Source organism: Mustela nivalis (assembly GCF_964662115.1).
Source record: "Mustela nivalis genome assembly, chromosome: 3".
NCBI lineage: Eukaryota > Metazoa > Chordata > Mammalia > Carnivora > Mustelidae > Mustela > Mustela nivalis.
Window position 1 is genome coordinate 12,948,164 of NC_139022.1, and position 23,717 is coordinate 12,971,880.

Consider the following 23,717-nt stretch of genomic DNA (forward strand, 5'->3'; position numbering starts at 1 on the left):
GCCTTCTAGCACAGGGTCTCATGAGGCAGGGATTCTAGCCACTGGCTGTGCAAGGCATGAGGCCTGTTAGTGATTCTATTTTTTCCTCTGCAGAATGGGTCTTTCTACATTCCAGGTCCTTTCTACCCCAATAAATAATGCGGCAATTCTCTCAGTGAGTTGTACTTTTGGTTTAAACAGCCAACTGTCTCTTAAAAAGGACTTATGTTTAAATTGCTTAAAAAAAGGTCTTTTTAAAAAAATCTTTTTCTTATTTTTTATTTTTTAATCCCATAGGTTTACTCTGATCGTGGAACTTTGTCATTATGACCTTCTCGGCTGATTAAAATATTCACCATCAGCACCTACTGCTCTCCTCTCCTGGTGGTCTCTCCGGAAGGGGACTTCTCTAGCTCTTCTAGCAGGAGATGGGCACTTCCCCTCTACCACTGTTGCCAGACCAGCCTTACCTATCCTGCAGGGTCAGGTCGTTCTGGCCTTTTATCTGTTGTTCTCTTCTGAGTGGTTAGATTTTCATAGATACCGTGCTTTCATTTTGTCAGGATTTACCCTGGACTATCAAAACCCTTTTCTTGTGCCAGTGAAGACTAAGAAACAGTCCTGATGAGAGAACCAGGAACTCGAACAGATCATATTTATCCTTAATGTTCTGTACAAAATGAAAAATACATTTCTGAGGAGCCTCAATATATCTGAGAAAAGAAGTTTCACCAACTCTGTCATGTAGGGGCATCAATTCCGATTCTTTGTCAATTTTCCTACTTTCCCAGCTAATAATTCTCTACCTCATAAAGCCCAATCTAAACCGTTTCCTCTCTCAAAGGCAGTTACTCTTAGAGTCTTCACATGGCACTTGGGGCCTGCTGGTCATTGGCTAATGCGCTCTGTACTTTGGGTCTAAGAGCTGCGCGGCATCAAGATGAGAACGTCTCTTGTTCTAGGACTTAATATAGTTTGGGGCACATGGTAAGCAATAATCACTTTTTTAGTTGATCCAAGTCTTCGAACTTTTCTTAATTATTCTAGTACCACAATTTATAGTTCTAAGATTTTTCCACCCCCCATTTTAATATCTCTTAAGATGGCACTCACCTTGCACTTGATGACATATCCTACTTTAACTGACAGCATTTCTCTTTCTTAGTCGAACATAAACTATAGTGCATCTTACCCTTGATGAAAGCTAGGATGCAATTAAATACTCTATTATGGTTACGATTCTGATATTTGAAATCCTCCCGTAGCTCCCTGTGCCCCCACAGTGTAGTACCTCACCTCCTCGCCATAGTATACAAAACTTCTCACCCCCAGTGTTAACCCCGGGGCTCAGCCTCCATCCCCAGGTGATGCTGCCAGATCAGCTGTCAGTTGTCATGAACTTGCTGTCCTTTCCCGAATGCACTGTTCTGCCTCCTGGCACTTTGAAACTTGACACACTCATCCTCATTCTTCGCTTTGCCCTTGTCTATCACCTCCCCTGAAAATCTGTTCCTAAGTGGTTTTTCCTAGCTCCAACCTACCCTTGGCAGTCTTTTATCTCCCTGTGGTAAAGCCTGTCACACTGCATCATGGACATGCCCGTTGTCCCTCTGAGAAGAGAAAAGGGACAGTGAGGGCCCCCCAGAATTTGCAGCTATAGTGCAGAGCCCCATGCCTGGCTTGCAAAAAATGCCAGATCATGAAGACAAACGGAGATCATCCTCTGGCTAAAACCAGCTCTTCTGTGCCTACCACAGGATCTGGATCAATAAAGAGCAGCCAGTTATTATAGCTGTTTTTCTAGGGATATTTCCCCCATATATTTCAGGGGTTTCTGGTTAGCCCCAGAGGGCAATGTTTTTTCTTCTGGAGGGCAGGCAGAGGGCTGCATTGTAGTTCTGGAATTGCCAAACTGGAGGGCTTGTGGGCCAGGAGTTGAGGACAGAAGTCTGAGAACACAAGCAACCTAAGGGTCTTGGCAAGTGCATGGCAGGTACGCTCTGCAGATGAAACAAGATCTCGTGCATCTGAAATCAGGTGAGGATCTGAGAAACGCTCAGGTTTCAGTTTTTGTACCTTATGGCCCTCTTCATGAAGAGGTGGTGGATCACGAGGCCATGGAATTTTTCCCACGATGGGAGTTGTGAGATGCTCCAAACCGTAAAGATTCTTCTGCAGGGCGATTGAGACCTGTTGGTGGGCTCCAGGACTTCCCATACGGATCGATTCCGAGTAGGGTTCTAAGGATGGATGGCTGGGAAACCCGACTCTCATTCCTCTTGTGTCCTAGTGACAAGACAGGTTAGATCTGCTGGGTCTGGGGGAGAAACTGAGAGGGTTGAGTTGAAATGGACTCTCTTGTGGATGGGTTCTAATGTGGGTTTGTGTCCATGGAGAACTTGGAATGAGGCAGTGGCACAGGGTCCCTGAAGGGTTCTCCTAACCAGAGGCTTTGACTCAGCTCCAACGTGCAAGATTCCCATGTGGAGACGAGATTTCTTCTGATGGGTGCCTCAAGAAACAGCCATATGCTGCTATTGGAATCCAGGCCTCTGAGGAGAGATGCCTGGACAACAAAGCAATGGATCCGATTAGGATCTAGGGGCCTGCTCACTGCAATTTAACTCTGGGGACATCTGTCCACGGGTCTAAGTGCAGGTAGATGCTCAGCTGGTGTCAGACCGCCCTTGTTTTTCCTGGGCAGTCAACACTATTGGGATGGCCCCGGGCACTTTGGAGGTTTATCATCCTATTTCTAGGTTTGTGGCCAATGGAATGGGCAGAATTCCCAGGTACAGTCCTCAGGTTTGGCTCCAAGAACCTGTGCCTGTAGGTTTTGTGGGCCAGGCTGTAGGGACAGTTGTCTGAAAACACAAACTCGGCTTAGGTTTCGGGTCGTAGGTATTGCAGGACTGATCTACAGACAGTGAGGAGAACTCTTCAGGATATGAAGAAGGGGGCGAGTGTGAGACGCTTGCTCAAGATTTTGTCTCTGGATATTGTGTCACTGATGGCCGTGGAATGTCCGGGTGGCCTCATGGGCCATGGACGAGTCTTCCTCTCTGGGCATTTGGCCCGATCCGAAGAGATTGGGGTTATTCTTTGAGATGGGAGGAGTTGGTTTTGTTTTGTTTTTACCTCAGGTGTCCCACCAAAACAGAGTTTCCAGAGCAGAGCCCTGGGGAGGGGCGAGGGGAGAACCAGAAAGCTGGTTAAAACTTGGGGCCTAGGGGCATGGCAAGCCCATTATGACGTCTAATGGTCCAGCCACTGAGAGGACTTACTAGAGGACAGGACTCACGCTGAGGGTCACAATGCGTGTTTGTGCCCTCTTCGTACTTAAGCAATCGCGGGGCATAATGTGTCAGGGTCAGGGTCAGTGTCAGCGTTTGGGTTAGGGTTTGGGGCAGGCTCACAGTCAGTGTCAGGGTCAGGGTTAGTGGTTACTGTTAGGGTTAGCCCCGCTCATGGGTCATGGACCCATCCGTTCAGGGTCTCAGGATAAACCCTGTGCAGAAGGGTGTAGACCCTCCACCCGATCCCACTTAACCAGCCTTAAACTGGTGTGTGAACATAACTTGCCCACCAGACATCTAAACCCTCATCAGCCTGATCCTGCTTGGGGCATCTCCTCCCACGATGGCATGGCAATGTCCTCTTTACACACAGACACACAGACACCCAGAGGCACACACACACACACAGAAACGGGGAAGAGACCTAGGGCTACACCCGTGGATCAGAAGGTGTGGGACTCTCTGACTCTGAGCCCCCTGGTGTCACCTTTTGATTTTATTAGCCAAAGGGTCTGAGGCATTGGGGAAACATGATATGACCTGAAGGGAGGCGACGTGTCTGGCGGGCGAGCTCTCTTCTCCCTGCATCCTCTCGGCTTCAGTACAGCAGAAGAACATGTCGCTTCCTTTAGGATGTGCCTAGAAATGAGCTGGGCAGGGGGTTTTTCTCTGTAATGGGTTGCCTGGATACATGGATTGCAATTCCGTTGGGCTCTGTCGTCAGGGAAGTGAGGTCACCACTGCCTGGGGGCTCCTTACCGAACTTCCTGCTGTACCAGAGCTCCCTGAGCCACCGGTGCGCAAGCTGCTCAGGCTCACACTCCACTCAATGCAGTGCCCATCCAGTGACCCCCATTCAGACTCCATCCAGCCCTTGGGAGGCCTGGGTGCAGCTGTTGTCCTCGCTGGAGGCAACAGAGCTGGGTTTAGACTAGGTTAGTGTTAGGGTTAGGGTTTAGAAAGACTTAGGGTCAGGGTTAGGTTTAGACGTCGTTGGGGTCAGGGTTAGCGTAAGGCTTAGGGTAGGGGTCAGGGTTAGGGTTAGGTTCATGGTTAGGTTTAGGGTCAGGCTCACAGTAGGGTCACGGTTAGCGTAACGGTCAGAGTCAAGGTCAGGGTCAGTGTTAGGGTGACGGTTAGGTTTAGAGTCAGGTTCAGGGTCATGGTCAGATTTAGGGTCAGGTTCAAGTTTTGGTTTGGGTGCAAGGTTAATGTCAGGGTTAGGGTTAGGTTTGGGACAGGTTTAGTGTCAGGGTTAGAGTCAGGGTCAGGGTTAGGTTCATGGTTATGGTAAGGTCAGCTTTATGTTTAGGATCTGTTTTATGAGTAGGTTCAGAATCAGGGTTAGCTTTAGGGTTACGATTCTGTTCAGGATCTTGGATTGGGTCAGAGTTAGGTGTACATTCAGGGTTAGGGTCAGTGTTAAGGTCAAGGCCAGGGTAAGGTTTAAGGTTAAGGTCTGACATAGGCAAAGTTCAGAGATAGGGGTATGATATGATCAGGGTCAGGTAGAGGGTCAGGATTATTGTTAAAGTGGGGTTAGGGTTAGGGATAGGTAGGTTGAGGGTTAGGGTTAGACCAGGTTAGGGTCAGTGTCAGTGATAATGTTAGGGGTTAGTTTTAGGGTTAGGTCCAGCATTAGGTTTCGGGTCAGGGCCCGTGTTAGTGTCAGGGTCAGGGTTACGTTTAGGGTTAGAGTTAGGTTCAGGCTCACATTCAGTGTCAGGGTTATGGTTAGGGTCAGGGTCAGGGTCACTGTTATGGTCAGGGTTACGTTTCTGGTGTTTGCCTGGGTCAGGTTCAGGGTGAAGTCTAGGGCCAGTGTCAGGTTTACGGTCAGGATCAGGTATTGTTTTAATGTCCACATTCGGGTCAGCGACAGGGTTATATCGTTGTCAGTGTTAGGGTCATGGTTAGGTTTCGGCTCAGGGCCAGGATCAGGTATAGGGTCAGGGTCTGGTATAGGCAAAGTTCAGAGATAGGGTTATGATCATATTTAAGTATAGGGTCAAAGTTAAAGTTAAAGTTTAGGTTTAGTGTTAGGGTTAGCGTTTGGTGGACGGTTAGGATTAGAACTTGTTAGGATCAGGGTCTGTGGTAGGGTTAGGGATTAGTGCTAGGTTTGGTTCAGCCATAGGATTCTGGGGAGGGCCCGTGTTAGTGTCAGGGTCAGGGTTGCATTTAGGGTTAGAGTTAGGGTCAGGTTCACAGTCAGGGTCAGGTTTAGTGTTCAGGTCAGGGTCAGGTTACTGCCAGGGTCAGGGTTAGATTTATGGTCATGGTCTGGTTCAGGGTCAGAGTGAAGTCTTGGGCCAGTGTCAGGTTTACGGTCTGGATCAGGTATTGGTTTAAAGTCCACATTCAGGTCAGCGACAGGGTTATTTAGTGGTCAGTGTTAGGGTCATGGTTAGGTTTAGGCTCAGGGTCAGGGTCACGTATAGGATAAGGGTCTGGTATAGGCAAAGTTCAGGGTTAGGGTTATGATCATAGTCAGGTATAGGGTCAGGGTTATTGTTAAAGTTAGGGTTAGTGTTAGGGTTAGCGTTTGGTTGACGTTTAGGATTAGAGCTTGTTAGGATCAGGGTCTGTGGTAGGGTTAGTGGTTAGTGTTAGGGTTGGGACCAGCGATAGGATTTGGGGGAGGGACCGTGTTAGTGTCAGGAGCAGGGTTACATTTAGGGTTAGTGTTAGGGTCAGACTCACAGTCAGGGTCAGGTTTAGTGTTCAGGTCAGGGTCGGCATCACTGTTAGCGTCAGGATTAGATTTATGGTCATGGTCTGGGTGAGGGTCATGGTGAAGTTTAGCGCCAGTGTCAGGTTTAGGGTCAGGTATAGGTATTGGTTTAAAGTCCACATTCGGGTCAGGGACAGGATTGTGTAGTGGTTAGTGTTAGTGTCATGGTTAGGATAAGGGTCAGGGTCAGGTGAAGGTCAGGGCCAGGGACAGGTTTAGGGTCAGGCTTAGGTATAGGGTCAATGTTCGGTTCAGTGTCACAGTTAGGTTTGTCGGAAGCGTTTGGGATTGGGGTTAGAGTTAGAGTTAGAAGTAGGGTTATGGTTAGGGTTAGCGTTAGACAGTGTAAGGTCAGGGTTAGGATTTGGTTTAGGGTAGGGGTTATTGTTAGGGTCAGGGTCAGCGTTAGGTTTAGGTTCAGGGTCCGTATTAGGGTCATGGTTAGAGATACATTTAGGTTTAGGGTTAGGGTCAGGCTCACAGTCACGGTCATGGGTATGGTTAGGGTCAGGGTTATGTCAGTGTCAGGGTTAGGATTAGGGTCATGGTCAGGGTCATGGTTAGTTATGAGTCTTGGTTACAGTAATATCAATGTTAGGTTTAGGTTCAGGGTCCACATCAGGGTCAGTGTCAGGCTTAGGTTTAGGTTTAGGGTTCCGGTCAGGATCACAGATAGGGTCAGGGTCAGGGTCAAGGTTTGGGTAGGGTTTGGGGCAGGCTCACAGTCAGTGTCAGAGTCAGGATTAGTGGTTACTGTTAGGGTTAGCCCCGCTCCTGGGTCATGGACCCATCCGTTCAGGGTCTCAGGATAAACCCTGGGCAGAAGGGTGTAGACCCTCCACCCGATCCCCCTTAACCAGCCTTAAACCGGGGTGTGAACATAACTTGCCCACCAGACATCTAAACCCTCATCAGCCTGATCCTGCTTGTGGCATCTCCACCCACGATGGCATGGCCAGGTCCTCTTTACACACAGACACACAGACACCCAGAGGCACACACACACACACACACACACACACACACACACACAGACGGGGAGGAGACCTAGGTCTACACTGGATGATCATAAGGTGTGGGACTCTCTGTCTCTGAGCCCCCGGTGTCACCTTTTGATTTTTTTAGCCAAAGGGCCTGAGGCGTTGGTGAAACCTGATATGACCTGCCAGGGAGGGGACGTGTCAAGTGGCGAGCTCTCTTCTCCCTGCATCCTCTCGGCTTCAGTACAGCAGAAGAACATGTCGCTTCCTTTAGGATTTGCTTTGAAATGAGCTTGGATGGGGGGTTTTCTCTCTAATGGCGTGCCTGGATACAAAGGTTCCTATTCTGTTGGGTTGTGTCGTCAGGTAAGTGAGTTCAACACTGCCTGGGGGCTCCTTACCAAACTTCCTGCTTCACCAGAGCTCCCTGTGTCACCGGTCCCCAAGCTGCTCAAGGCTCACCCTCCACTTAATGCAGTGCCAATCCAATGACCCCCATACAGCCTACCCCAAGCTCCTGGGAGACCTGGGTGCAGCTGTTGTCCTCGCTGGAGAGAACAGAGCTGGGTATAGACTAGTTTAGTGTTAGGGTTAGGGTTAAGAAAGACTTAGGATCAGGGTTAGGGTTAGACATCATTGGGGTCAGGGTTAGCGTAAGGCTTAGGGTAGGGGTCAGGGTTAGGGTTAGGTTCATGGTTAGGTTTAGGGTCAGGCTCACAGTAGGGTCACGGTTAAGGTTATGGTCAGAGTCAGGGTCAGGGTCAGTGTTAGTGACGGTTAGGTTTAGGTTCAGGTTCAGAGTCATGGTCAGATTTAGGGTCAGGTTCAAGTTTAGGTTTGGGGGCAAGGTTTATGTCAGGGTCAGGGTTAGATTTGGGACAGGTTTAGTGTCAGGGTTAGGTTCAGGTTCAGGGTTAGGTTCATGGTTATGGTAAGGTCAGCTTTATGTTTAGGTTCTGTTTTATGTGTAGGTTCAGGATCAGGGTTAGCTTTAGTGTTATGATTCTGTCAGGATCATGGATTGGGTGAGAGTTAGGTTTACAGTCAGGGTTAGGGTCAGTGTTAAGGTCAAAGCCAGGGTCAGGTTTAAGGTTAAGGGCTGACATAGGCAAAGTTCAGAGGTAGGGTTATGATCAGGTTCAGGGAGAGGGTCAGGATTATTGTTAAAGTGGGGTTAGGGTTAGTGTTAGAGGTAGGTTGAGGGTTAGGGTTAGACCGGGTTAGGGTCAGGGTCAGTGATAATGTTAGGGGTTAGTTTTAGGGTTAGATTCAGCATTAGGTTTCGGGTTAGGGCCCGTGTTAGTGTCAGGGTCAGGGTTACGTTTAGGGTTAGAGTTAGGGTCAGGCTCACAGTCAGGGTCAGGTTCAGTGTTCATGTCAGGGTCAGGTCACTGTTAGGGTCAGTGTAAGATTTATGGTCATGGTCTGGTTCAGGGTCAGGGTGAAGTCTTGGGCCAGTGTCAGGGTTACGGTCAGGATCTGGTATTTGTTTAAAGTCCACATTCGGGTCAGCGACAGGGTTATGTAGTGGTCAGTGTTAGGGTCATGGTTAGGTTTAGGCTCAGGGCCAGGGTCACGTATAGGGTCAGGGTCTGGTATAGGCAAAGTTCAGGGTTAGGGTTATGATCATAGTCAGGTATAGGGTCAGGGTTAGTGTTAAAGTTAGGGTTAGTGTTAGGGTTAGCATTTGGTTGACGTTTAGGGTTAGAGCTTGTTAGGATCAGGGTCCGTGGTAGGTTTAGAGGTTAGTGTTAGTGTTGGGTTCAGCGATAGGATTCTGGGGAGGGCCCGTGTTAGTGTCAGGGTCAGGATTACATTTAGGGTTAGTGTTAGGGTCAGGCTCACAGTCAGGGTCAGTTTGTTGTTCAGGTCACGGTCGGGGTCACTGTAAGGGTCAGGGTTAGGTTTATGGTCATGGTCTGGGTCAGGGTCAGGGTGAAGTTTAGCGTCAGTGTCAGGTTTAGGGTCAGGTATAGGTATTGGTTTAAAGTCCACATTCGGGTCAGGGACAGGATTATGTAGTGGTCAGTGTTAGTGTCATGGTTAGGATTAGGGTCAGGGGCTGGGTCAGGTGAAGGTCAGGGACAGGGTCAGGTTTAGCGTCAGGCTTTGGTTTAGGGTCAATGTTCGGTTCAGTGTCACAGTTAGGTTTTGGCGGTAGTGTTTGGGATTGGGGTTAGGGTTAGAGTTAGAAGTAGGGTTATGGTTAGTGTTAGGGTTAGACAGCATAAGGTCAGTGTTAGAGTTTGGTTTAGGGTAGGGGTTAGTGTTATGGTCAGGGTCAGCGTTAGGTTTAGGTTCAGGGTCCGTATTAGGGTCATGGTTAGAGTTACCTTTAGGTTTAGGGTAAGGGTCAGGCTCACAGTCACGGTCTGTGTTAGGGTTAGTGTCAGGGTTAGGTCAGCGTCAGGGTTAGGATTAGGTTCAGGGTCTGTGTCATGATTAGGTTTGAGTCATGGTTATGGTAAGGTCAGATTTAAGTTTAAGTTCCGGGTCCACATCAGGGTGAGTGTCAGGCTTAGGTTTAGGTTTAGGGTTAAGGTCAGGATCACAGTCAGGGTCAGGGTCAGGGCTTGGGTTAGGGTTTGGCGTAGGCTCACAGTCAGTGTCAGGGTCAGGGTTAGTGGTTACTGTTGGGGTTAGCCCCGCTCCTGGCTATGGACCCATCTCTTCAAGGTCTCAGGATAATCCCTGGGTAGAAGGGTGTAGACCCTCCACCCGATCCCACTTAACCAGCCTTAAACTGGGGTGTAAACATGACTTGCCCACCAGACATCTAACCCCTCATCAGCCTGATACTGCTTGGGTCATCTCCACCCATGATGGCATGGCCAGGTCCTCTATACACACAAAGACACAGACACTCAGAGGCGCACACACACACACACACACACACACAAACACACGCACACAATCAGTGAGAGAGAGACTTCGAAGAGACCTAGGGCTACACCAGTGGATCAGAAGGTGTGGGACTCTCTGACTCTGAGCCCCCTGGTGTCACCTTTTGATTTTATTAGCCAAAGGGCCTGAGGCATTGGTGAAACCTGATATGACCTGCCAGGGAGGGGACGTGTCAAGCGGCGAGCTTTCTTCTCCCTGCATCCTCTCGGTTTCAGTACAGCAGAAGAACATGTCGCTTCCTTTAGGATGTGCCTAGAAATGAGCTGGGCAGGAGGGTTTTCTCTTTATGGGGTGCCTGGATACGTGGGTTCCAATTCTGTTGGGCTCTGTCGTCAGGGAAGTGAGGTCACCACTGCCTGGGGGCTCCTTACCAAACTTTCTGCTCCACCAGAGCTCCCTGAGCCGCTGGTCCCCAAGCTGCTCAAGGCTCACACTCCACTCAATGCATTGCCCATCCAGTGACCCCCATACAGCCTTATCCCATCCCTTGGGAGGCCTGGGTGCAGCTGTTGTCCCCACTGGAGGGAACATAGCTGGGTTTAGACCAGGTTAGTGTTAGGATTAGGGAGAAAAAAGACTTAGGGTCAGGTTTAGGTTTAGACCTCGTTGGGGTCAGGGTTAGCGAGGCTTAGGGTAGGGGTCAGGGTTAGGGTTAGGTTCATGGTTAGGTTTAGGGTCATGCTCACAGTAGGGTCAGGGTTAGGGTTATGGTCAGAGTCAGGGTCAGGGTCAGTGTTAGGGTGACGGTTAGGTTTAGAGTCAGGTTCAGGGTCATGGTCAGATTTAGGGTCAGGTTCAAGTTTTGGTTTGGGTGCAAGGTTAATGTCAGGGTTAGGGTTAGGTTTGGGACAGGTTTAGTGTCAGGGTTAGAGTCAGGGTCAGGGTTAGGTTCATGGTTATGGTAAGGTCAGCTTTATGTTTAGGATCTGTTTTATGAGTAGGTTCAGAATCAGGGTTAGCTTTAGGGTTACGATTCTGTTCAGGATCTTGGAATGGGTCAGAGTTAGGTGTACATTCAGGGTTAGGGTCAGTGTTAAGGTCAAGGCCAGGGTCAGGTTTAAGTTTAAGATCTGACAAAGGCAAATTTCAGAGTTAAGGTTATGATCATGGTCAGGGAGAAGTTCGGGATTATTGTTAAAGTGTGGTTAGGGTTAGGGTAGAGGTAGGTTGAGGGTTAGGATTAGACCGGGTTAGGGTCAGTGTCAGGGATAATGTTAGGGGTTAGTTTTAGGGTTAGGTTCAGCGTTAGGTTTCAGGTCAGGGCCCGTGTTAGTGTCAGGGTGGGTTAGGTTTAGGGTTAGAGTTAGGGTCAGGCTCACATTCAGTGTCAGGGTTATGGTTAGGGTCAGGGTCAGGGTCACTTTTAGGTTCAGGGTTAGGTTTCTGGTGTTTGCCTGAGTCATGCTCAGGGTGAAGTCTAGGGCCAGTGTCAGGTTTATGGTCAGGATCAGGTATTGGTTTAAAGTCCACATTAGTGTCAACGACAGGGTTATGTAGTAGTCAGTGTTAGAGTAATGGATTGGATTAGGGTCAGGGTCCGGGTCAGGTGAAGCACAGGGCCAGGCTAGGTTTAGGGCCAGGCTTTGGTTTAGGGTCAATGTTCGGTTTAGTGTCACCGTTAGGTTGTGGCGGTAGGGTTTGGGATTGGGGTTAGGGTTAGAGTTAAAAGTAGGGTTATGGTTAGGGTTAGGGTTAGACAGCATAAGGTCAGGGTTAGTGTTTGGTTTAGGGTAGGGGTTAGTGTTCGGTTCAGGGTCACAGTGAGGTGAAGGTTCAGGGTCCGTATTAGGGTCATGGTTAGAGTTACCACTAGGTTTAAGGTTACTGTGAGGCTCACAGTCACAGTCAGGGTGATGTTTAGGGTCAGGGTTCGGTCAGCGTCAGGGTTAGGATTAGGGTCAGGGTCAGGGTCATGGTTAGGTATGAGTCATGTTTACGGTAATGTCAGAGTTAGGTTTAGGTTCAGGGTCCACATAAGGGTCATTGTCATGCTTAGGTTTAGGCTTAGGTTTAAGGTCAGGATACGGTCAGTGTCAGGGTCAGGATGATGGTCAGGGCTTGGTTTAGGGTTTGGTGCAGGATCACAGTCAGTGTCAGGGTCAGGGTTAGTGGTTACTGTTCGGTATAGCCCCACTCCATGGTCATGACCCATTCCTTCAAGGTCTCCGGATAAACCCTGGGCAGAAGGGTGTAGACCCCCCGACCGAACCCACTTAACCAGCCTTAAACTGGGGTGTGAACATGACTTGCCCACCAGACATCTAACCCCTCATCAGCCTGATACTGCTTGGGTCATCTCCACCCATGATGGCATGGCCAGGTCCTCTATACACACAAAGACACAGACACTCAGAGGCGCACACACACACACACACACACACACACACACACACACACAAACACACGCACACACACAGTGAGAGAGAGACTTCGATGAGACCTAGGGCTACACCAGTGGATCAGAAGGTGTGGGACTCTCTGACTCTGAGCCCCCTGGTGTCACCTTTTGATTTTATTAGCCAAAGGGCCTGAAGCGTTGGTGAAACCTGATATGACCTGCCAGGGAGGGGACGTGTCAAGGGGCGAGCTCTCTTCTCCCTGCATCCTCTGGGCTTCAGTACAGCAGAAGAACATGTCGCTTCCTTTAGGATGTGCCTAGAAATGAGCTGGGCAGGAGGGTTTTCTCTTTATGGGGTGCCTGGATACGTGGGTTCCAATTCTGTTGGGCTCTGTCGTCAGGGAAGTGAGGTCACCACTGCCTGGGGGCTCCTTACCAAACTTTCTGCTCCACCAGAGCTCCCTGAGCCGCTGGTCCCCAAGCTGCTCAAGGCTCACACTCCACTCAAGGCAGTGCCCATACAGTGACCCCCATACAGCCTTACCCCAGCCCTTGGGAGGCCTGGGTGCAGCTATTGTCCCCACTGGAGGAAACATAGCTGGGTTTAGACCAGGTTAGTGTTAGGATTAGGGAGAAGAAAGACTTAGGGTCAGGTTTAGGTTTAGACCTCGTTGGGGTCAGGGTTAGCGAGGCTTAGGGTAGGGGTCAGGGTTAGGGTTAGGTTCATGGTTAGGTTTAGGGTCATTCTCACAGTAGGGTCAGGGTTAGGGTTATGGTCAGAGTCAGGGTCAGGGTCAGTGTTAGGGTGACTGTTAGGTTTAGTGTCAGGTTCAGGATGATGGTCAAATTTAGGGTCAGGTTCAAGTTTTTGTTTGGGGGCAAGGTCATGTCAGTTCAGGGTTAGGTTTAGGACAGGTTTAGTGTAACGGTAGGGTCAGGGTCAGGGTTAGGTTCATGGTTATGGTAAGGTCAGCTTTATGTTTAGGTTCTGTTTTATGCGTAGGTTCAGGATCAGGGTTAGCTTTAGGGTTACAATTCTGTTCAGGATCACGGTTTGCATCAGAGTTAGGTGTACATTCAGGGTTAGGGTCAGTGTTAAGGTCAAGGCCAGGGTCAGGTTTAAGTTTAAGATCTGACAAAGGCAAATTTCAGAGTTAGGGTTATGATCATGATCAGGGAGAGGTTCGGGATTATTGTTAAATTGTGGTTAGGGTTAGGGTAGAGGTAGGATGAGGGTTAGGATTAGACCGGGTTAGGGTCAGTGTCAGGGATAATGTCAGGGGATAGTTTTAGGGTTAGGTTCAGCGTTAGGTTTCGGGTCACGGCCCATTTAGTGTCAGGGAGGGTTAGGTTTAGGGTTAGAGTAGGGTCAGGCTCACATCAGTTTCAGGGTTAGTGTTAGGGTCAGGGTCAGGGCCACTTTTAGGTTCAGGGTTAGGTTTCTGGTGTTTGCCTGAGTCATGGTCAGGGTGAAGTCTAGGGCCAGTGTCAGGTTTACGGACAGGTTCAGGTATTGGTTTAAAGTCTGATTAGTGTCAACGACAGGGTTATGTAGTAGTCAGTGTTAGAGAAATGGATTGGATTAGGATCGTAACCATAATAGAGTATTTAATTGCATCCTAGCTTTCATCAAGGGTAAGATGCACTATAGTTTATGTTCGACTAAGAAAGAGAAATGATGTCAGTTAAGATATGTCATCAAGTGCAAGGTGAGTGCCACCTTAAGAGATATTAAAATGGGGGGGGGACAAATCTTAGAACAAGTAAATTGTGGTAGTAGAATAAATAAGAAAGGTCCAACACTTGGATCAACTAAAGAAGTGATTATTGCTTACCATGTGCCCCAAACTATATTAAGGCCTAGAACAAGAGACATGCTCATCTAGATGCCCTGCAGCTGTTAGACCCAAGGTACAGAGGGCAGTAGCCAACGACCATCAGGCCCCAAGTGCCATGTGCAGACTCTAAGAGCAACTGCCTTTGAGAGAGGAAACGGTTGAGAGTGGGCTTTGAGAGGTAGAGAATTACTAGCTGGGAAAGTAGGACAATTGACAGAGAATCGGAATTGATGCCCCTACATGACAGAGTTGGTGAAACTTCCCTTCTCAGATATCTTGAGGCTCCTCAGAAATGTATTTTTCATTTTGGACAGAACATTCAGGATAAATATGATCTGTTCGAATTCCTGGTTCTCTCATCCGGACTGTTTCTTAAGCTTCAATGGCACAAGAAAAGGGTTTTGATAGTCCAGGGTAAATCCTGACAAAAGCAAAGCAAGGTATCTATGAAAACTAACCACTCAGAAAAGAACAACAGATAAAAGGCCAGGCCGACCTGACCCTGCAGGATAGGTAAGGATGGTCTGGAAACAGGGGTAGAGGGGAAGTGCCCATCTCCTGCTAGAAGAGCTAGAGAAGACCCCTTCCGGAGAGACCACCAGGAGAAGAGAGCAGTAGGTGCTGATGATGAAGAATATTTTAATCAGCAGAAAAGGTCAAAATGACAAAGTTCCATGATCAGAGTAAACGTATAGGATTAAAAAATAAAAAATAAAGAAAAAAGATTTTTTTGAAAGGACTTTTTTTTAAAGGAATTTAAACAAAAGTCCTTTTAAAGAGACAGTTGGCTGTTTAAACCAATAGTACAACTCACTGAGAGAATCGCCGCATTATTTATTTGGGTAGAAAGGACCTGGAATTTAGAAAGACCCATTCTGCAGAGGAAAAAATAGAATCACTAACAGGCCTCATGCCTTGGACAGCCAGTGGCTAGAATCCCTGCCTCATGAGACCCTGTGCTAAAAGGCCACTAGAACCATCTCAACTATGTTAGTCTTTTCTGGAAGCCAACAAGTGATTGCCCAGTTAATTGCACGGTAAGAATCAGTCACGTTATGTTATAATGATTGTCGATATCTTTAAAAGCCTTGTCAAGTTCCTTTTTGGGTAACCTTCACGCACCCTTAGAGAAATTTATCTGTGGTTCACCTCTTTGAAATACCTCATGGTTGTTCCACATTTTCTGTAGCCGAAAAACAAAAAAACAAAAAAACAAACAAAAAAAAGCTTTCTATTAACAAAGTGTTCAGAAGGGGGCGCCACTGTAAACAATGAGAGTTTTCGCTGCCCGGACAATTTTGTTGCAGAAACAGCTGAAAGCAATCAGGTCAGACAGAGCCAAAAGCTGGAGGCATTTTTAAAATGACAAAAACCGAACCAAATCTAACCAAAACAAATATCAAAACCAATGGCCAAGATTTCAAGTTTGCTACTAAAGGTATGACATTCTCCTAAGACATGCGAGTGACTTGATCACTTTATTTATATATTTATATTTGAAGAAGAAGGAACTATTTGATGCAGCAAATCCACGTTGGTTAAAAATTACCAGATATGGGGGCTCCTGGGTGGCTCAGTGGTTTAGGCCTCTGCCTTCGGCTCAGGTCATGATTTCAGGGTCTTGGAATGGAGCCCCACATTGGGATCTCTGCTCAGTTGGAGCCTGCTTCCCCCGTCTCTCTCTGCCTCCATCTCTACCTACTTGTGATCTGTCTGTCAAATGGGTAAATAAGATCTTTAAAAAAAGAATTACTAGATGTGAAATACAGCGAGGGTATGGGAAGGAAAATGATTTCACCTGATTTGACTAGGAAGTGGTTGATGCCTGAATTAAAGTGCTACAAAAAGAGTAAAGACCTGGGAAATATATGGGGTAAAAATCCTTGGAAAACAGCAATAATAACTGGCTGCTCTTTATTGACCAGATCATGCGGTAGGCAAAGAAGAGCTGATTTTAGCCAGAGGATGATCTCCGTTTGTCCTCATAATCTGGCATTTCCTGCAAGCCAGGAATGGGGCTCTGCACTAGAGCTGCAAATGCTGGGTCCCTCATTGTCCCTTTTCTCTTCTCAGGGGGACAACGGGCATGTCCATGATGCAGTGTGACAGGCTTTACCACAGGGAGATAAAAGACTGCCAAGGGTAGGTGGGAGCTGGGAAAAGCCACTTAGGAACAGATTTTCAGGGGAGGTGATAGACAAGGGCAAAGCGAAGAATGAGGATGAGTGTGTCAAGTTTCAAAGTGCCAGGAGGCAGCACAGTGCATTCGGGAAACTACAGCAAGTTCATGACAACCGACAGCTGATCTGGCAGCATCACCTGGGGATGGAGGCTGAGCCCGGGGTTAACACTGGGGGTGAGATGGTTTGTATACTATGGCGAGGAGGTGAGGTACTACACTGTGGGGGCACAGGGAGCTACCGGAGGATTTCAAATATCAGAATCGTAACTATAATAGAGCATTTAATTGCATCCTAGCTTTCATCAAGGGAAAGATGCACTATAGTTTATGTTCGACTAAGAAAGAGAAATGCTGTCAGTTAAACTAGGATATGTCATCAAGTGCAAGGTGAGTGCCACCTTAAGCGATATTAAAATGGGGGGGACAAATCTTAGAACAAGTAAATTGTGGTAGTAGAATAAATAAGAAAGGTCCAACACTTGGATCAACTAAAGAAGTGATTATTGCTTACCATGTGCCCCAAACTATATTAAGTCCTAGAACAAGAGACGTGCTCATCTAGATGCCCTGCAGCTGTTAGACCCAAGGTACAGAGGGCAGTAGGCAACGACCAGCAGGCCCCAAGTGCCATGTGCAGACTCTAAGAGCAACTGCCTTTGAGAGAGGAAACGGTTGAGAGTGGGCTTTGAGAGGTAGAGAATTACTAGCTGGGAAAGTAGGACAATTGACAGAGAATCGGAATTGATGCCCCTACATGACAGAGTTGGTGAAACTTCCCTTCTCAAATATCTTGAGGCTCCTCGGAAATGTATTTTTCATTTGGACAGAACATTCAGGATAAATATGATCTGTTCGAATTCCTGGTTCTCTAATCCGGACTGTTTCTTAAGCTTCAATGGTACAAGAAAAGGGTTTTGATAGTCCAGGGTAAATCCTGACAAAAGCAAAGCAAGGTATCTATGAAAACTAACCACTCAGAAAAGAACAACAGATAAAAGGCCAGGCCGACCTGACCCTGCAGGATAGGTAATGATGGTCTGGAAACAGGGGTAGAGGGGAAGTGCCCATCTCCTGCTAGAAGAGCTAGAGAAGACCCCTTCCGGAGAGACCACCAGGAGAAGAGAGCAGTAGGTGCTAATGATAAAGAATATTTTAATCAGCAGAAAAGGTCAAAATGACAAAGTTCCATGATCATAGTAAACGTATGGGATTAAAAAATAAAAAATAAAGAAAAAAGATTTTTTTGAAAGGACTTTTTTTTAAAGGAATTTAAACAAAAGTCCTTTTAAAGAGACAGTTGGCTGTTTAAACCAATAATACAAATCACTGAGAGAATTGCCGCATTATTTATTTGGGTAGAAAGGACCTGGAATTTAGAAAGACCCATTCTGCAGAGGAAAAAATAGAATCACTAACAGGCCTCATGCCTTGGACAGCCAGTGGCTAGAATCCCTGCCTCATGAGACCCTGTGCTAGAAAACCACTAGAACCATCTCAACTATGTTAGTCTTTCTTGGAAGCCAACAAGTGATTGCCCAGTTAATTGCACGGTAAGAATCAGTCACGTTATGTTATAATGATTGTCGATATCTTTAAAAGCCTTGTCAAGTTCCTTTCTGGGTAACCTTCACGCACCCTTAGAGAAATTTATCTGTGGTTCACCTCTTTGAAATACCTCATGGTTGTTCCACATTTTACGTAGCCGAAAAAACAAAAAAACAAAAAAACAAACAAAAAAAAGCTTTCTATTAACAAAGTGTTCAGAAGGGGGCGCCACTGTAAACAATGAGAGTTTTCGCTGCCCGGACAATTTTGTTGCAGAAACAGCTGAAAGCAATCAGGTCAGACAGAGCCAAGGGCTGGAGGCATTTTTAAAATGACAAAAACCGAACCAAATCTAACCAAAACAAATATCAAAACCAATGGCCAAGATTTCAAGTTTGCTACTAAAGGTATGACATTCTCCTAAGACATGCGAGTGACTTGATCACTTTATTTATATATTTATATTTGAAGAAGAAGGAACTATTTGATGCAGCAAATCCACGTTGATTAAAAATTAGCAGATATGGGGGCTCCTGGGTGGCTCAGTGGTTTAGGCCTCTGCCTTTGGCTCAGGTTTGATTTCAGGGTCTTGGAATCGAGCCCCACATTGGAATCTCTGCTCAGTGGGAGCCTGCTTCCCCCTTCTCTCTCTGCCTCCCTCTCTACCTACTTGTGATCTGTCTGTCAAATGGGTAAATAAGATCTTTAAAAAAAGAATTACTAGATGTGAAACACATCGAGGGTATGGGAAGGAAAATGATTTCACCTGATCTGACTAGGAAGTGGTTGATGCCTGAATTAAAGTGCTACAAAAAGAGTAAAGAACTGGGAAATATATGGGGTAAAAATCCCTTGGAAAACAGCAATAATAACTGGCTGCTCTTTATTGACCAGATCATGCGGTAGGCAAAGAAGAGCTGATTTTAGCCAGAGGATGATCTCCGTTTGTCCTCATAATCTGGCATTTCCTGCAAGCCAGGCATGGGGCTCTGCACAAGAGCTGCAAATGCTGGGTCCCTCATTGTGCCCCTTTCTCTTCTCAGGGGGACAACGGGCATGTCCATGATGCAGTGTGACAGGCTTTACCACAGGGAGATAAAAGACTGCCAAGGGTAGGTGGGAGCTGTGAAAAGCCACTTAGGAACAGATTTTCAGGGGAGGTGATAGACAAGGGCAAAGCGAAGAATGAGGATAAGTGTGTCAAGTTTCAAAGTGCCAGGAGGCAGCACAGTGCATTCGGGAAACTACAGCAAGTTCATGACAACCGACAGCTGATCTGGCAGCATCACCTGGGGATGGACGCTGAGCCCGGGGTTAACACTGGGGGTGAGATGGTTTGTATACTATGGCGAGGAGGTGAGGTACTACACTGTGGGGGCACAGGGAGCAACCGGAGGATTTCAAATATCAGAATCGTAACTATAATAGAGTATTTAATTGCATCCTAGCTTTCATCAAGGGTAAGATGCACTATAGTTTATGTTCGACTAAGAAAGAGAAATGCTGTCAGTTAAACTAGGATATGTCATCAAGTGCAAGGTGAGTGCCACCTTAAGAGATATTAAAATGGGGGGGGGGGTGGGACAAATCTTAGAACAAGTAAATTGTGGTAGTAGAATAAATAAGAAAGATCCAACACTTGGATCAACTAAAGAAGTGATTATTGCTTACCATGTGCCCCAAACTATATTAAGTCCTAGAACAAGAGATGTGCTCATCTTGATGCCCCGCAGCTGTTAGACCCATGGTACAGAGGGCAGTAGCCAACGACCAGCAGGCCCCAAGTGCCATGTGCAGACTCTAAGAGCAACTGCCTTTGAAAGAAGAAACGGTTGAGAGTGGGCTTTGAGAGGTAGAGAATTACTAGCTGGGAAAGAAGGCAATTGACACAGAATCGGAATTGATGCCCCTACATGACAGAGTTGGTGAAACGTCCCTTCTCAGAGATCTTGAGGCTCCTCTGATATGAATTTTTCATTTTGGACAGATCATTCAGGATAAATATGATATGGTTGAGTCCTGGTTCTCTCATTAGGACTGTTTCTTAGGATTCACTGGCATAAGACACGGGTTTTGTTAATCCAGGTAAATCCTGACAAAAGGCAAGCACGGGATCTATGGAAATCTAACCACTCAGAGGAGAACAAAAGATAAAGGGCCAGGCCGACCTGACCCTGCAAGACAGGTAATGTTAGTCTGGCAACAGGGGTAGAGGGGAAGTGCCCATCTCCTGCTAGAAGCGCTAAAGAAGACCCCTTCCAGAGAGACCACCAGGAGAGGAGAGCAGTAGTTGCTGATGATGAAGAATATTTTAATCAGCAGAGAAGGTCAAAATGACAAAGTTCCACGATCAGAGTAAACATATGGGATAAAAAATAAAAAATAAAGAAAAAGGATTTTTTTGAAAGGACTTTTTTTTTAAAGGAATTTAAACAAAAGTCCTTTTAAAGAGACAGTTGGCTGTTTAAACCAATAGTACAACTTACTGAGAGATTCGCCACATTATTTATTGGGGTAGAAAGGACCTGGAATGTAGAAAGACCTATTCTGCAGAGGAAAAAATAGAATCACTAACAGGCCTCATGCCTTGCACAGCCAGTGGCTAGAATCCCTGCCTCATGAGACCCTGTGCTAGAAGGCCGATAGAACCATCTCAACTATGTTAGTCTTTCTTGGAAGCCAACAAGTGTTTGCCCAGTGAAGTGCGCAGTAACAATCTGTCACGTTATGTTATAATGATTGTCGATATCTTTAAAACCCTTGACAAGTTCCTTTTTGAGTAACCCTCACCCCACCCTTAGAGAAATTTATCTGTGGTTCACCTCTTTGAAATACCTCATTGTTGTTCCACATTTACCATAGTCGAAAAAAAAAAAAAGCTTTCTATTAACAAAGTGTCCAGAAGGGTGCGCCACTGTAAACAATGAGAGTTTTCGCTGCCCGTATAATTTTGTTGCAGATACAGCTGAAAGCAATCGGGTCAGACAGAGCCAAGGGCTGGAGGGATATTTAAAATGACAAAAACCGAACCAAATCTAACCAAAACAAAAATCAAAACCAATGGCCAAGATTTCAAGTTTGCTATTAAAGGTATGACATTCTCCTAAGACATGCGAGTGACTTGATCACTTTATTTATATATTTATATTTGAAGAAGAAGGAACTATTTGATGCAGCAAATCCACGTTGGTTAAAAATTACCAGATATGGGGGCTCCTGGGAGGCTCAGTGGTTTAGGCCTCTGCCTTCGGCTCAGGTCATGAATTCAGGGTCCTGGGATGGAGCCCCACATTGGGATCTCTGCTCAGCGGGGAGCCTGCTTCCCCCCTCTCTCTCTGCATCCCTCTCTACCTACTTGTGCTCTGTCTGTCAAATGGGTAAATAAGATCTTTAAAAAAAGAATTATTGATGTGAAATACATCGAGTGTATGGGAAGGAAAATGATTTCACCTGATCTGACTAGGAAGTGGTTGAAGCCTGAATTAAAGTGCTACAAAAAGAGTAAAGACCTGGGAAATATATGGGGTAAAAATCCTTGGAAAACAGCAATGATAACTGGCTGCTCTTTATTGACCAGATCATGCGGTGGGCAAAGAAGAGCTGGTTTTAGCCAGAGGATGATCTCCGTTTGTCTTCATGATCTGGCATTTCCTGCAAGCCAGACATGGGGCTCTGCACTAGAGCTGCAAATGCTGGGGGCCCTCATTGTCCCTTTTCTCTTCTCAGGGGGACAACGGGCATGTCCATGATGCAGTGTGACAGGCTTTACCACAGGGAGATAAAAGACTGCCAAGGGTAGGTGGGAGCTATGAAAAGCCACTTAGGTACAGATTTTCTAGGGAGGTGATAGACAAGGGCAAAGCGAATAATGAGGATGAGTGTGTCAAGATTCAAAGTTCCAGGAGGCAGCACAGTACATTCGGGAAACTACAGCAAGTTCGTGACAACCGACAGCTGATCTGGCAGCATCACCTGGGGATGGACGCTGAGCCCGGGGTTAACACTGGGGGTGAGAAGTTTTGTATACTATGGCGAGGAGGTGAGGTACTACACTGTGGGGGCACAGGGAGCTACCGGAGGATTTCAAATATCAGAATCGTAACCATAATAGAGTATTTAATTGCATCCTAGCTTTCATCAAGGGTAAGATGCACTATAGTTTATGTTCGACTAAGAAAGAGAAATGCTGTCAGTTAAAGTAGGATATGTCATCAAGTGCAAGGTGAGTGCCACCTTAAGCGATATTAAAATGGGGGGGGACAAATCTTAGAACAAGGAAATTGTGGTAGTAGAATAATTAAGAAAGATCCAACACTTGGATCAACTAAAGAAGTGATTATTGCTTACCATTTGCACCAAACTATATTAAGTCCTAGAACAAGAGACGTGCTCATCTTGATGGCCCGAAGCTGTTAGACCCAATTTTCAATGGGGAGTAACCAACGACAGCAGGCCCCAAATGCCATGTGCAGACTCTAAGAACAACTGCCTTTGAAAGAGGAAACGGTTGAGAGTGTGCTTTGAGAGGTAGAGAATTACTAGCTGGGAAAGTAGGCAATTGACACAGAATCGGAATTGATGCCCCTACATGACAGAGTTGTTGAAACTTCTATTCTCAGAGACCTTGAGGCTCCTCTGAAATGAATTTTTTATTTTGGTCAGAACATTCAGGATAAATATGATCTATTTGAGTTCCTGGTTCTCTCATTAGGACTGTTTCTTAGGCTTCACTGGCACAAGAAATGGGTTTTGATAATCCAGGTAAATCCTGACTAAAGCAAAGCACGGGATATATGAAAATCTAACCACTCAGAGGAGAACAACAGATAAAGGGCCAGGCCGACCTGACCCTGCAGGATAAGGAAGGCTGCTCTGGCAACAGGGGTAGAGGGGAAGTGCCCATCACCTGCTAGAAGAGCTAGAGAAGACCCCTTCCGGAGAGACCACCAGGAGAGGAGAGCAGAAGGTTCTGATGATGAAGAATATTTTAATCAGCAGAGAAGGTCAAAATGACAAAGTTCCACGATCAGAGTAAACATATGGGATAAAAAATAAAAAATAAAGAAAAAAGATTTTTTTGAAAGGACTTTTTTTTAAAGGAATTTAAACAAATTCCTTTTAAAGAGACAGTTGGCTGTTTAAACCAATAGTACAACTCACTGAAAGATTCGCCACATTATTTATTGGGGTAGAAAGGACCTGGAATGTAGAAAGACCTATTCTGCAGAGGAAAAAATAGAATCACTAACAGGCCTCATGCCTTGCACAGCCAGTGGCTAGAATCCCTGCCTCATGAGACCCTGTGCTAGAGGGCCGCTAGAACCATCTCAACTATGTTAGTCTTTCTTGGAAGCCAACGAGTGTTTGCCCAGTTTAGAGCGCGGTAACAATCAGTCATGTTATGTTATATGATTGTAGATATCTTTAAAAGCCTTGTCAAGTTCCTTTTTGAGTAACCCTCACCGCACCCTTAGAGAAATTTATCTGTGGTTCACCTCTTTGAAATACCACATTGTTGTTCCACATTTACCATAGCCAAAAAAAAAAAAAAAAGCTTTTTATTAACAAAGTGTTCAGAAGGGGGCGCCACTGTAAACAATGAGAGTTTTCGCTGCCCGGACAATTTTGTTGCAGAAACAGCTGAAAGCAATCAGGTCAGACAGAGCCAAGGGCTGGAGGGATTTTTAAAATGACAAAAACCGACCCAAATCTAACCAAAACAAAAATCAAAACCAATGGCCAAGATTTCAAGTTTGCTACTAAAGGTATGACATTCTCCTAAGACATGCGAGTGACTAGATCAATTTATTTATATATTTATATTTGAAGAAGAAGGAACTATTTGATGCAGCAAATCCACGTTGGTTAAAAATTACCAGATATGGGGGCTCCTGGGTGGCTCAGTGGTTTAGGCCTCTGCC